The sequence below is a fragment of the Lontra canadensis genome, unplaced genomic scaffold (assembly GCF_010015895.1).
Source record: "Lontra canadensis isolate GAN:19392208 unplaced genomic scaffold, GSC_riverotter_1.0 scaffold9, whole genome shotgun sequence".
Lineage (NCBI taxonomy): Eukaryota > Metazoa > Chordata > Mammalia > Carnivora > Mustelidae > Lontra > Lontra canadensis.
In genome coordinates, this window is record NW_022631003.1 from 4,582,721 (window position 1) to 4,595,677 (window position 12,957).

Consider the following 12,957-nt stretch of genomic DNA (forward strand, 5'->3'; position numbering starts at 1 on the left):
TGTAGGATAAAAAGATTTCTAACTCACAAGTTCATGCAAAAAGTATGGAATTTATAATAAAGTAAACCTGAGTTTAAAACCATGCAAGAATAGTTATTATTACCAATCTTCAACTTTTAATCTTTAAAACTTCAATGAAACTTGCTTCATTGGCCTATGACAAAGAGTATTAAGAAAATACTAGCTAACATTTGGTGAATAATTATTATGCAGTAAGCAATTATTTTTCTTTCTCTTAAATCTCATATAAAACATAAAAGAGGCAATGATATAGATTCTGTTATTATTTTTTTACTTATCAAGAGGGAAACTAGGCACTGAAATATTGTTAGCTTTCCCAAGGACACACAGATAGTAAGTGATGAAGCTGGGTAATGAACTGAAATTTTAATCAGTAAGCTATACTATTAATAAGATAATTATGTTATGTATCTAAAACAGTATCTAGCACTGAGAAAGCACCAGCTTAATTTCTTTCTTTTCATCATCCTCATGCAAATATAGTTTTGAGAGGCAGTGAGATAACTGTATTTGCCATGTTTCTGTTGACATATGTTGTAAAACTATCTCTAAATTTCCAAAATTTTAAAGCAACGAGCAATATATTTATTTCATGCTTAGAGGTCTCTAGGTTGTCTGGGAAAGTTCTCTTTTACACCTAAATTGGATTCGAGAACTTGTTTCTCATTCTAGTCCCTCAAATACCCAGGTCAAGTGCTTTTCATTTCAGATCAAAGAATCTGCAAGAAAACTGAGCAAAAGCTTTTAATGTTTCTTGGGGCTTCAACTCAAAGCTGGTACATTCTAATTGCTTTCTAAAAACATCAATAATAAATAAAAATTAATTTCTATGCAAAGGGGACTGTCAAAATAAAAAGACAACCTACTGAATGAAAGAGGATATATGCAAATGATTTATCTGATAAGGGATTGATATTCAAACTAAAGAACTTACACAACTCAACACCAAAAATAACAATTCAATTAAAAAATGGGCAGAGGATCTGAACAGACATTTTTCCAAAGAAGACATCTAGATGGCCAACAGACACATGAAAATATGGTCAACGTCATTCATCACCAGGGAAATGCAAATCAAAACCACAAGAGATCACCTTATACTTGTCAGAATGACTAGAATCAAAAAGACAAGAAATTACAAGTGTTTGCAAGGACACGGAAGAAAAGGAACTCTTGTGCACTATTGGTGGGAATGGAAATTGTACAGCCACTAAGGAAAATACTATGGAGTTTCTGCTAAAAATTAAGAATAGAATTGCCATGTGATCCAGTAATTCCACTACTGGGTATTTACACAAAGAAAATGTAAACACAAATTTGAAAACATATGTGTGCCCCTATGTTTATTGAAGCATCATTTACAATAACCAAGATATGGAAGCCACCCAAGTGTCCATCTATATATGAATGGATAAAGATGTGGGGTGTTGTGTGTATAACATATTTATTACTAATGTTAAGTGTAATCAGTCAGTCAGAGAAAGCAAACACCATATGATTTCACTCATGTGGAATTTAAGAAACAAAACAGGGGCGCCTGGGTGGCTCAGTGGGTTAAGCCTCTGCCTTCAGCCCAGGTCATGATCTCAGGGTCCTGGGATCGAGCCCCGCATCGGGCTCTCTGCTCAACAGGGAGCCTGCTTCCCCCTCTCTCTCTGCCTGCCTCCCTGCCTACTTGTGATCTCTCTCTCTCTCTCAAATAAATAAATTAAAAAAAAAAAAAGAAACAAAACAAATGAACAAACAATCAGAAAAAGAGAGAAAGGCAAAAGAAAATAGTCTTTTAAAATTAGAATAAACTGGTGTTTGCCAGAGGGGAAGTGAGTAGGGGGCTGGGTGAAATAGATAAAGGGATTAAGAGTACACTTTTCTTGAGCACTGAGACATATATAGAATTGCTGAATGGTTACACTGTACACCCAAAACTAATATCACTCTACATGTTCATTATCTGTCTATCATCCATCTGTCTGTTTGTCTATCTATCTATCACGCTTGTCCTAATTTTTTATTGGTCACCTCTAGGCCTGTGCCCAGCTAGGTGGGCTGTAAGGAAGGGGCCACCGCTCACCAGTTCCCAGCTGGGAGAATGAGAAGGCCTTGCTCTTAGCCTCCCAGTGTTAGGGATTGAAGGGGCAGGTACAGCCTTCCCTGAGCCAGCATGAGGTATCCATGTAAGAGCACAGGTGGGGGTCTAGAGCCCAAGATTTCCACCTGTCAGCCTACTTGTGTTTAGAGTATTCCTTGCTGTCATCCATAGTGGGCTTTATCGTGCTACTGGATACAAGCCTGGCTTGTATCCAGTAGAACAGATTTCCCCATGCTCATTTGTGGGTTGGAAGTCTTGGACCAGCTGCAGAGCTGTGTCCATGGAGCACCCAGAAGCAAATCATTGACAATGATTGGTGAAGTGCACCCTTGCCATGGATGATAAACAGGCCCCTGTAGGCAATGCCTTCATCTTCCTTCAGCACACCACAACCTTGGGACAAGCTTCTGGTTACATTGGCAGGCAGGGGCATGTTCAGGGGGTCAAAGCCTCCTTCCTTCTCAAGAGGATCAGGCTTGTTAATCCAAGCGAGGTGGGTGAACTAAGAGTAGTCAGAGAGCCCAGCAGCTACCAGCCTAGCTTGCCAAAATCCTCAGCATGTTCTCTGAAAATGATCTCCATGGGACAGACAAGAGGTGATGCTCAGTGGATAGAAAAAGAGGACCAAAGTATTTACCTCTGTAGTCAGAAAGCTTCACCTCCTTGAAGGTGCCATCCACCACAGAGGTGTCTCAAGGTCTAGGGTAGGCTTTTGCTGTGCATGTTGTCTGAGGCCATGACAAAGCTGCGTGAGCAAGGGTGGGACGTTGAGACTAGCAGACCGGGGAACACACATTTCGGTATGCCATTATACTTCAATTAAAAAAAAAATTTTTTAAAGGGAAAAAAATGCTTCCTACCCTACAAGTTATTATCTTATTAACACTGTATATGTATTAACACAAGCCATCCTTTTCTATTTTTATACCATTTTTTTTTAATAAAGAAAGCATGGATCTTGAGTCATTCTCGGGAAACTCTTGCATAACTCCTCAACTTATTGCCTATTGGCTCATAAGTAGTATCTGCAGCAACTGAATTATTTTAGATATCATGTCCACAGTTAATATGATTTTAAATGTATATTGTTTTCTAGATACCTCTAAGTAAAAGCTTTCACAACTGTAGTCTGATCCCATGTGTAGAATACAACTGATACTTGTTTTAATTAATTCTCCACAGCTGCCCTCTATTGCACTGGCAAACTTAAGAATCATCAGAAGACTTAGTGTTTCAATTAGACTCTTATTCCTTACCACTCTTCGGCTATCAGGGACAGTGGTACTGCTATGGCCTTTACCCAGGGATACCTCTCTTCAGGGCTTCCATTTTATTCATTGTTTTGTTTGCTTATTTTAGAATGAATGGTTTAGGTGTCTGTCTCCCTCAAGGAAGAAGCTGAATGTGATTTACCTTAGTACTATTTACACCTATTCCAGTGCCTGAAACCTCATAGGTACCCAATATACGCCAATTAAAGGAAGATTGGCTGAATAAATAGATGATGCATTTCAATGTTACAGAGTGAAGTTCTATTTTGAAAATAATAGCTTTTGACTCAGAAATATCCAAATTGATTTATTTTATGTAGAAAGTTAAAAAACTTAAACTATCACCAAGTAAGATGAAAAAAGATCAACTTTTTATAAATTTATTATGCAAGACATGTTGGGATCAAGATGGTATAGTCAAGGAACTCCACGTGGTCGGCATGAGCCTCCACTGGCACATAAGAAACAGCTCTAATTCCAAAGAATAAAGGCTACCATGCTATGTAAAATATCAAGCATCCTAGATCTACCCCAGAGCTCACATCCACGGTTTCTGGTTAGATGGAAAAATGCAATCCCAAGAGGCATTACTGGGGTGAAGTAATTATTGTAGAAAGAGAGTAGTCAGTTTAAAAGCATATCAAAGTTCCAACCCCAGGTTCACCTTTAGTACATCAGAGTTTAAGTTCAGGTTGGCAACAGATCTCAGTTTCAACTGTACCTTAGGAAAGAGAAAAAGAAAAGGGAGAAAGATGGCATTACTGAATAGTATTTTCTAGTCATTGCCTTGAATGCTTGCACATACATTATTTATTTATTCAATACATGTTTAGTGAATGTCTAGTTGTGTTATGCATCATTTTATGTGCAAGGCAGAAATAGAAGACAGTATGAAGTCCAGTGAAGGAGATTTAGAATTATATATAAAATAATAAGACATTTCAGGTACAATTTATTCTACAAGAACATAAGACCTCCAACTTGGACATGAGGACAAAGGGAAAGCTTCCAGTGGAGGAAGTAGATATTAAGCTGAGAACTGGAGGGTGAAGGAGAGTTAGCCAAGGGAGATTTCCAGAGAAAGAAAAACATGGGCAACTCAATGTATTTCTTTTATAATCCATGTTGTTCAGTTTGGACTGGAGAATTTGAGAACCACGGTCAATTTTCACTTGTCATTTTGACAGTCTCTTAAAGATTGATTGATTGATTTTAGAGAAAGAGAGCAAGCATGGGCAAGCAAGAGGGAGAGGGAAAGAATCTCAAACAGACTCCCCGCAGAGTGTAGAGTCTAATGAAGGGCCCAATTACATTACTCTGAGACCATGACCTGAGCCCAAATCAGGAGATGGACACTTAATGGACACCCACATGCCCCTGACAATGTTTTATATGAACATCCTTCCCTTTGGTAGAATTCCCAAAGGGAAGGTAGGGAGATATTCCTTCCCCCAAACCCTGGAAAGCTAGGGTCCTATCGCTCAATCAGAGAAGACTTTTTCTGTAACATATTCTTGGCCACAGTTGGTTGCTCTTATTTGCAACCCAATTCCCTGATAATTCAGTCTTTAAAGGATTATAAGCAGAAAAGTGGCAAACAGAGGTTTGCAGTTTAGGACAATTTGTCTAACTGTGGAGTGTATAACATGAAGGAGGGTGGCTACTCAAGGAGTCTAGTTCTGGGAGTCTGCCATCAGCCAAATTAGAGATTGCCAATGGCCACCTATAGTGGTGTCACTGGGCAAGGAGAATAGGCAGTGGTCCTAAGGGACATTGATGGAGAACTTACAAATATGAAGGAGTTAAGGAGGAGGAAAGACAGTGGCTTGCTTCATTCCCATGCAAAACATTTACTAACCAACTTCTGAGTACATGTTATGGTATGTAGGCAACTATATGGAAGAAATAATACAGGTGCAACAGTTAGAGTTTAAATAAGCAAAAACCTTTCTCAGAGTGACTTAAACAGGATTTTTAAAAATCATTTATCTGAGAGTTCAGAGATAAGATTATTGATTTTAATCTAGTAGCTAAATAAAATCTTTCTGATATTGTTTTTGTGCCTTATTGGGAGGTATGACTAGGATTAGAGCAGTTTGGAGCCACAAGTCTGGGCCCCAAAATGCTTGGAAGAAACAGGGACACCTCTTCTCGTATCTATCTCTTAAGGGAAAGTCCATATTTTCCAACAGTTCCAGAAAACTTCTCCTCCTTCATCACTGCTGTATATTAGGACATGTGTTCATTTATGAAATAATTATTATTGCTAGAAAATTACATGTGTTACAGCCTTAAGCATGGGTTCCTCTAACAAAATTTAGGGGAAAAAATAATAGTAATAAACAGAAAGAGGGTAAAAATAAACAGTATTAGCAATCTCAGGGGACAAGATGGTAATAGAACACAGAGGTTTTTTTTAATCACAAGAGAATAGTACAAGTAACTCTGTGCCAATGTTTGAAAAGATAGATAAAATGGGCAATTTTATTAAAAAAAATAAGTTACTAAAATTGATTTAATAAGTAGAAAAATTGAATAGACCAGCAGCCATTAAAAAACTGTATTGGTTGGGGATAGGGGAGGAAAAAAAAAAACAAAACAAGAGGCTTTCTCTAAAATAAGCAGTAGATCCAGATCATTGCACTCATAAGTTTTAACGGATGTTAAAGTTATTAATAACCCATGGGTGTATGGGTGGCTAAGTCAGTTAAGTGCCTGCCTTTAGCTCAGGTCATGATCCCAGGGTCCTGGGATCCAGTCCCACATTGGGCTCCCTGCTCAGCGGGGAGTCTGCTTCTCCCTCTGTCCCTCCCCCACCTCATGCTCTCTCTCTCACTCTCTCAAATAAAAATCTAAAGAAACAATGACAAAGTTGTTAGTAATCCTTATACTAGCAAATTATTTTCGAAACAAAAAAATCATGGGGCGCCTGGGTGGCTCAGTGGTTAAAGCCTCTGCCTTCGGCTCAGGTCATGATCTCAGGGTCCTGGGATCGAGTCCCGCATCGGGCTCTCTGCTCAGCAGGGAGCCTGCCTCCTCCTCCTGTCTCTCTCTGCCTGCCTCCTCCTCCTGTCTCTCTCTGCCTGCCTCTCTGCCTACTTATGATCTGTCTGTCAAATAAAAAAAAAAAAAAAAAATCATGGAAAATGACCTTACTCATTTTATGAATCTAATATAGAATAAACGGGAATTAGGTAAGGTATAAAAATTAAATTATAGTTAAATCTCACCTTTAAAAAACATGAAGAAATAAAAAGAAAGCGGAAATCAAATTCAACCCAATATAGTAAAACGTAGTAAAAAATACCAAAAATGTTTATTTCAAGAATGTGAGGTTTCTATAATGCATTTTTATTTATTTATTTACTTATTTATTTGACAGACAGAGATCACAAGTAGGCAGAGAGGCAGACACAGGGTGGGGGGTGGGGGAAGCAGGCTCCCCGCTGAGCAGAGAGCCGGTCTTGGGGCTTGATCCCAGGACCCTGAGATCATGACCTGAGCCGAAGGCAGAGGTTTCAACCCACTGAGCCACCCAGGCGCCCCATATAATGCATTTTTTAAAAAATTACCAATTCAATATAAAACATGGATCTAGTACCTCAAAGATCATATGATGGAGAAAAAAATAGGTGCATTTGAAAAATACAGCACCTATTTATTTAAAAAGCAATTTAGGAGTCAATGGGAACATCTTTATCTAATAAAGTGCTACCAAAAATCTGCAGGAATATTATTCCTAAAAGTCAAATGTAAGAATCTTTCCTACTAATGTGAAAAATAAAACAAGTATTCTGTTATCATTCAGTTATTGAACATCACATGGGTTGTCCTGGCCAATATTATAACTCAAGAAAAGTAAATACAAAGTATACAAATTTAAAAAGAAGTCACAAAATAGTTGCTATTTACATAGAACATCCAAGACAATCTTGGACTGCATTCTATCAAATAGAAGGTTTAGTAAGTTTGTTGAATACAAAATCAACATTCTAAAATCATTAGAATTCTTATAAGTAAGCAATGATAAATTAGAAAATCCTATGCAGGATATAAATATTCACAGAAGCAATGCAAATTATATCCACCTTTAGCACCTGTTAGGACTAAGTTACATTAAAATTGTGTGAAACAGTCAAAGAAAAAAATATAAATTATTAAAGTACACAAATGTGGATAAGTGGATAGATAGATCATATTCATGTTTATACAGAAAGCAGAACATGTCCATCTTGGCCAATTTTGGGTGGCACGCACACTGATATTTTTTATATTACTTATTGTAACTTGCTGTATATTTTTTTAACTTTTCAAAACAAAAACAAATCAATAAAAGGAGTTTCGTGTTTCTGAAGAGAAAAATATATTCTATTACATAAATTAATAACATAAATTTCCTACCAATGCTTTTTGTAAGTAAAAGTTTGAACCTAGTGTTTTATTCCTAGGACAAAGGCAGAAATGTTTCATAGAGTGTCTGCCTAAAAATATCTGCTGCTTGAAACCAGGAAATAAGAAAGTCTATTTAAAAGTACATAAAAAGTAGTATGATAGGATTAAAATCTTAAGTAAAAACTCCCAAAGTAATTTCCTGCCCTGTTTTCATTAAAATGATTATGTCAATATAGAGTCTCAAGATAAGTATATTATAAAACTGTGGTACTCTTCACTCGTTCAGAAAGAAATCAAATAAGTGAATGTGACTGGAAAAGTGTTTATGAAGCAAAGTGAGGTAAGTTTTGAGGAAAATAATATTTTTCAAGATTTTTCCAATGTATTTTTTTAAGTCTCAATTTTATTCATAAGTACTACATTCATTCCTGCAAAAACACTAAATCATACATATCTTCTGTCTGAAAGTTGTATTAACACCTTTCAGCATATCCATAAAACAGGATTATTTTTTCCTGGAGAATTACTGAAGGATATTTTTCTCATCCTAGTTCCAAATATTATTAGATATTTGACACTTTTGGATGATTTAAATTACTTTCGATGAGCTCAAGATAGAGTTTTATCACATTGCTTCCTTGAACCAAGAGGAGAGAAAAGTACATATTAGTTTTATCTTCTCACCAAGATTAGACTAATCTAAAATGGGAATAAAAGCAAAATTTTAACAAAAAATATGTATTTGGGGATCAAATATTGGCATGTATTGGAACCTTGACTTTAGTCATTCTCCTCGTAAGAGCTGGGAGCTTGGGAAATCATTGATGGTTCAGTAAAGGATCCAGAGAGCTTCATGGCAATGAACTATAAATCCTAAATGTTTTCCTGCCCAAATATGTACAGGTATTGTCCCAACTGTTAAAATTCTCCACATGATTAAAATCCAATTTAAATTTTATTGTTTCTTAATGTTTTCCCAATTGATTAAAATTATATATGATCTCTGCCCAAAAGCTGATTTGGGGGTTTGTGTGAACCATGCTTAGCAGAGTACTCTGCTGGATTTGGAGAGGAACATTCAGATCATCTGGGTCAACCCTTTTTCCAATGAATTAATGATTTCCTTACGTAACAATGCCAGCAAATAAGCTACCTTGGGCTTCAACACTGCTAAGTGCTTACTAACTTCAACAGATATTTCACATGGCCAATCTAATACCCAATGTCATTACCTCCCTTTCTCCTTACTCACCCAAACCAGAAAGCAAAGGGTCATAAAAAACAAATCCAGATGTAGATAAAGACTTTATTTGGAAGGAAGATTAGAGCATTAGGAAGAACTCATTGATCTCAGAAATCTAGAAGCATCTCAATATCGAACAGAAAGGCTTTTCTTATAGAGGGAGGGGTAAGCAGTAAATAAGGAAAGTTAGTGAAAGAATGCAGAGTAAGCAGACTGCATATTTTTTGTGGTTTGACAGAGAATGTCTTTCCTTGGTCAGCTACTTCTCAACCTAAGCTGATGAGGGGAGAGTTCTGCATGTTAGTACTTGCTTAGGGGGCAAGCTGACATTCTCTGGAGAAGAGAGAAGCCTGACTACAGTTTGGCTGAAACAAAGCAAAGATTTAGAAATGGTCAATTCTGATCACTAGGTGAGAAAAAATAACTTGTATCTAGAAGGTGTTTTTGTGATGTTGTCCTGGCCTTTGAGATGCAAACAGAAGATTACTTCTGTTTTTGTTTTCTAGATCAAAAGGGACCCACATGGCTGACAACATCTTTTGCAGATTTGATACCCTACAACAGTAACCCAAGGAATCTGAGGAAGAAAGCTACAAATGATGAGAGACAGAGAGAGCCTGGGGTGCCTGAGTGGCTCAGTCAGTTAAACGTCTGCCTTGGGCTCAGGTCCTGATCCCAGGTCCTGGGATTGAGCCCCAGAGTCTCAGACTCTCTCAGTGGGGAGCCTGCTTCTTCCACTCCCCCTGCTTGTGCTCTTCCTTTCCCTCTTACTCAAATAAATAAATAAGATGCTGTTAAGTTAACAGTAGTCCAATTTTTGTTACTTGCAGCCAAACACAATCTTAACTGATAGGAGATACATATTTAATAATCTACTCTGAACTTTTTGCCAAAAAATCAACATTATTCTTCTCTAAGATACCTAAAATCTCCATTGCACTTTTCTTGAAAAAATTTTCACATTTACAAGTCCTCAGTCCTGTGGATTTTCAATGATTTTTCATACATATTTCCAAAAATGAAATGAAAGTAAATAGATATATATCTTTATAAGAAGCCAAATGTTAATATTAGTGTGTGTGTGTGTGTGTTTTCATCCTGCCAGTGCCTATGCAGTAAATACTCCATAAATATTTTTTGAATAATTCCATGAAATTTCTAATTCTGACAAATTATAAACATTAAGAGGACTTGGAAAGCTCTTTGAGTTTTAGTGGCATTTCAAAATACCACCACTGTGCTAATAGCTACACAACAAGAATTAACTAAAACTAAATACGGTTATCTTTCTGAAAGTCTTTTTAAAAGTTAATCAAATTATTTCAATTGCATTAGAGAAGTACAATATTTAAAGAAATCCTGCGGTGAAACCTTTTCACAAATGTAATGTCTCCCTTGCCCATAATTTATCTGCTGGGTTTTTACATTGCTCTAAGCAGAAATTGGAAGACACTAACATTTGCTATAGTCCATTATATAAGCGTTAACCAGGATGTCAGCAAACGGTTCAAATAGTTGTCAGGGAGATAGAGGAGAAGCAAAGGGTAGTTGCCAACACTCTTCCAGTCAAGAATTCTACTAAATGAGGTGATCTTATCTGGAAGCAGCTTGATTCTACCAACCAGCTTTGCTGAGAGTGGGTCTAGGTGCCACTTTATGGTCTATGAAATGTTCTCTCCTGGTTTACTAAGATCCTCATTGTATCTATAAAGTTTCAAATTTTGAGGTTCACAAATTCCCTTCTATCAGATCTATATGCATTTGGGGGTGATCAGAGTTTTGGCAGATAGAAGATGTGATTGAAGCCTTGATGCTGCCTGAGATGGAGTCCTCTAGGATCTGGATAGTATTATATAAGGACAATTAGAAAGCAAAGACCAATAAAATATATAAGTCACTTGGATGAAATGTACAGTGCAGGGAATACAATAAATAATAGTGTAATCACTTTGTGTGGTGACGGGATGGTAACTATACTTACTGTGGTGAGCATTTTGTAATATACATAATTGTCAAATCACTATACTGTACACCTGAAACTAATACTATATGCCAACATTAGTTCAGTTAAAAAAGAAAGAAAAAAAAAAGATGCTCTTTGCCCTACATCAGGCCATTTGATGTACTTTGGCCAATGTAATTGAAACTGACACATGGCTTTTTTTGATCAAAATATTAGGACCCCTCATGAGGCTCTGCCATTTCTCATTTCTATTTTTGTCTGTCACATATTTTTCTAACATCATGTACCAAGATGTTAAGGTCTGTTTTTCCAACCTCGTCCCGGATTGAAGATGTGAAGTAGAGTCACAGTCAAACTGAAAGTAACATGTAATATAATTTAAAAAATATATATTTATTGTTGTAAGCCTCTGAGATTTGGGGGTTCTTTGTTATCAATCTAGACTAAGCTAATATAGAGCATTATTCTAAAATGGAAGGAATAAAAATTAGAATGTCTTAAAAAAAAAAAAAAAGGAAGAAAAGACCAGATAATCCGTCCTATCACTGTCATGTTTAAACTAATTCCCTTAAGGAAGATAAACATCAAAATGAGTTTTAAATGTGACTCTCAATAGACTTACTGCATGCTCAATGAGGAAAAAAATTAATCCAAAGAGGGATGCTATGTTATCATATATCAAAAAATTATATCTTTCAAGCATAGTGAACGACTGCAAAAGTTTAGCATTACCCATTATAAGTATTTAAAATACATTTTAAAAGGTTTATAATTAGGAATTCAATTATTCACTCATTTATTTATTTGAGAGTGAGAGAGCATTCATGTGGGCGGGAGGAGCAGAGGGAGAGAGAGAGGAAGTCAATTTTAGACTCACCCTGAGGGTGGAGCCTTACTGGGGACTCCATCTCATGACCCCGAGATCATGACCTGAACCAAAACCAAAAGCAGGCACTTAACCAGCTGAGGCAGGTGCCCCTAGGAATTCAATTATTCATAAGTAAATGCATTCTTCTATATTTTGTGTGTCCAAACACAATATTCATTATATTTTAGATATAAAACATTTAAGCATTTTAAAAATTTTCTTGGCAATTCCCTTTGAATAATTCACTTTCTTTAGCAAAACTGCTAATCATGAAATGCAAAATTTAGCTTCATATTAGGTGCTAAATGAAAGATAATACATTCTCAATTAAAATCTCAAATATGTGTAATACTGAGTTTTCTATCAGTGTATTATGCTGCTCTTTATGTAAGGACACAAAACAATAGAAATATTAAGGGCAAAATTTTAAAACATAACAACTATCACTAAAGCCTTTAAATAAAACTGTCCTATACCAGAAAATGTCTGATATTATTTGGATATTCAATTCTGAGCACTTTCCTGGTATTTATAAATGATTTTTATCTGAAAGAAGAAACACATTTCTTACAAGGCTTTTACAAAGAAAGTGCTAAATATTTTTTTATTGTTTTTAAACAATACTCAACTATTATATTGATCAAGTTACAGTGCATTTCAGAGCCCTGCATTTTGCCCAGGGTTTTTGAACATAAGAGCTCTGTAAATCAAGTTTTTATAATGTTTATCACCGAGGTCTGCAGACTGAATTCAGGGAGGAATAAGAGAAAGAAGGAAGAATTGGAGAACAACTGAAAAAACATACCTACAATAACTGTATATTTAATATGGAATGAGTGATAATTATTCTGCCCAATCTGCCATGTTTTTGCAGATCAAATGGCAATTATTTAAGGAAAGGGAATATTATTGTACATTCTGATTTACTCATTATCTCTTCAATCCCTCTCAGCTTTTATGACTTTGAGAGATCTAGAAAAATATGCTATTTGCATTGAATAATTACATCAAGGGACTTGAACATTTAAGCATTGCTTTCTTTGAAAGTAGAGGGCATGTCAAACCAGACTGGTTATGGTGACTAATCCTAAAAGTCCTGAGGCCTGGACT

At 36.2% G+C, this 12,957-nt stretch overlaps 1 pseudogene; it reads right to left on the reverse strand.

Moving 5' to 3' along the window:
- Nucleotides 1–2,243: 2,243 nt before the first annotated feature.
- LOC116866369 lies at nucleotides 2,244–5,255 on the reverse strand (annotated as a pseudogene).
- Between the last annotated feature and the right edge of the window lie 7,702 nt (nucleotides 5,256–12,957).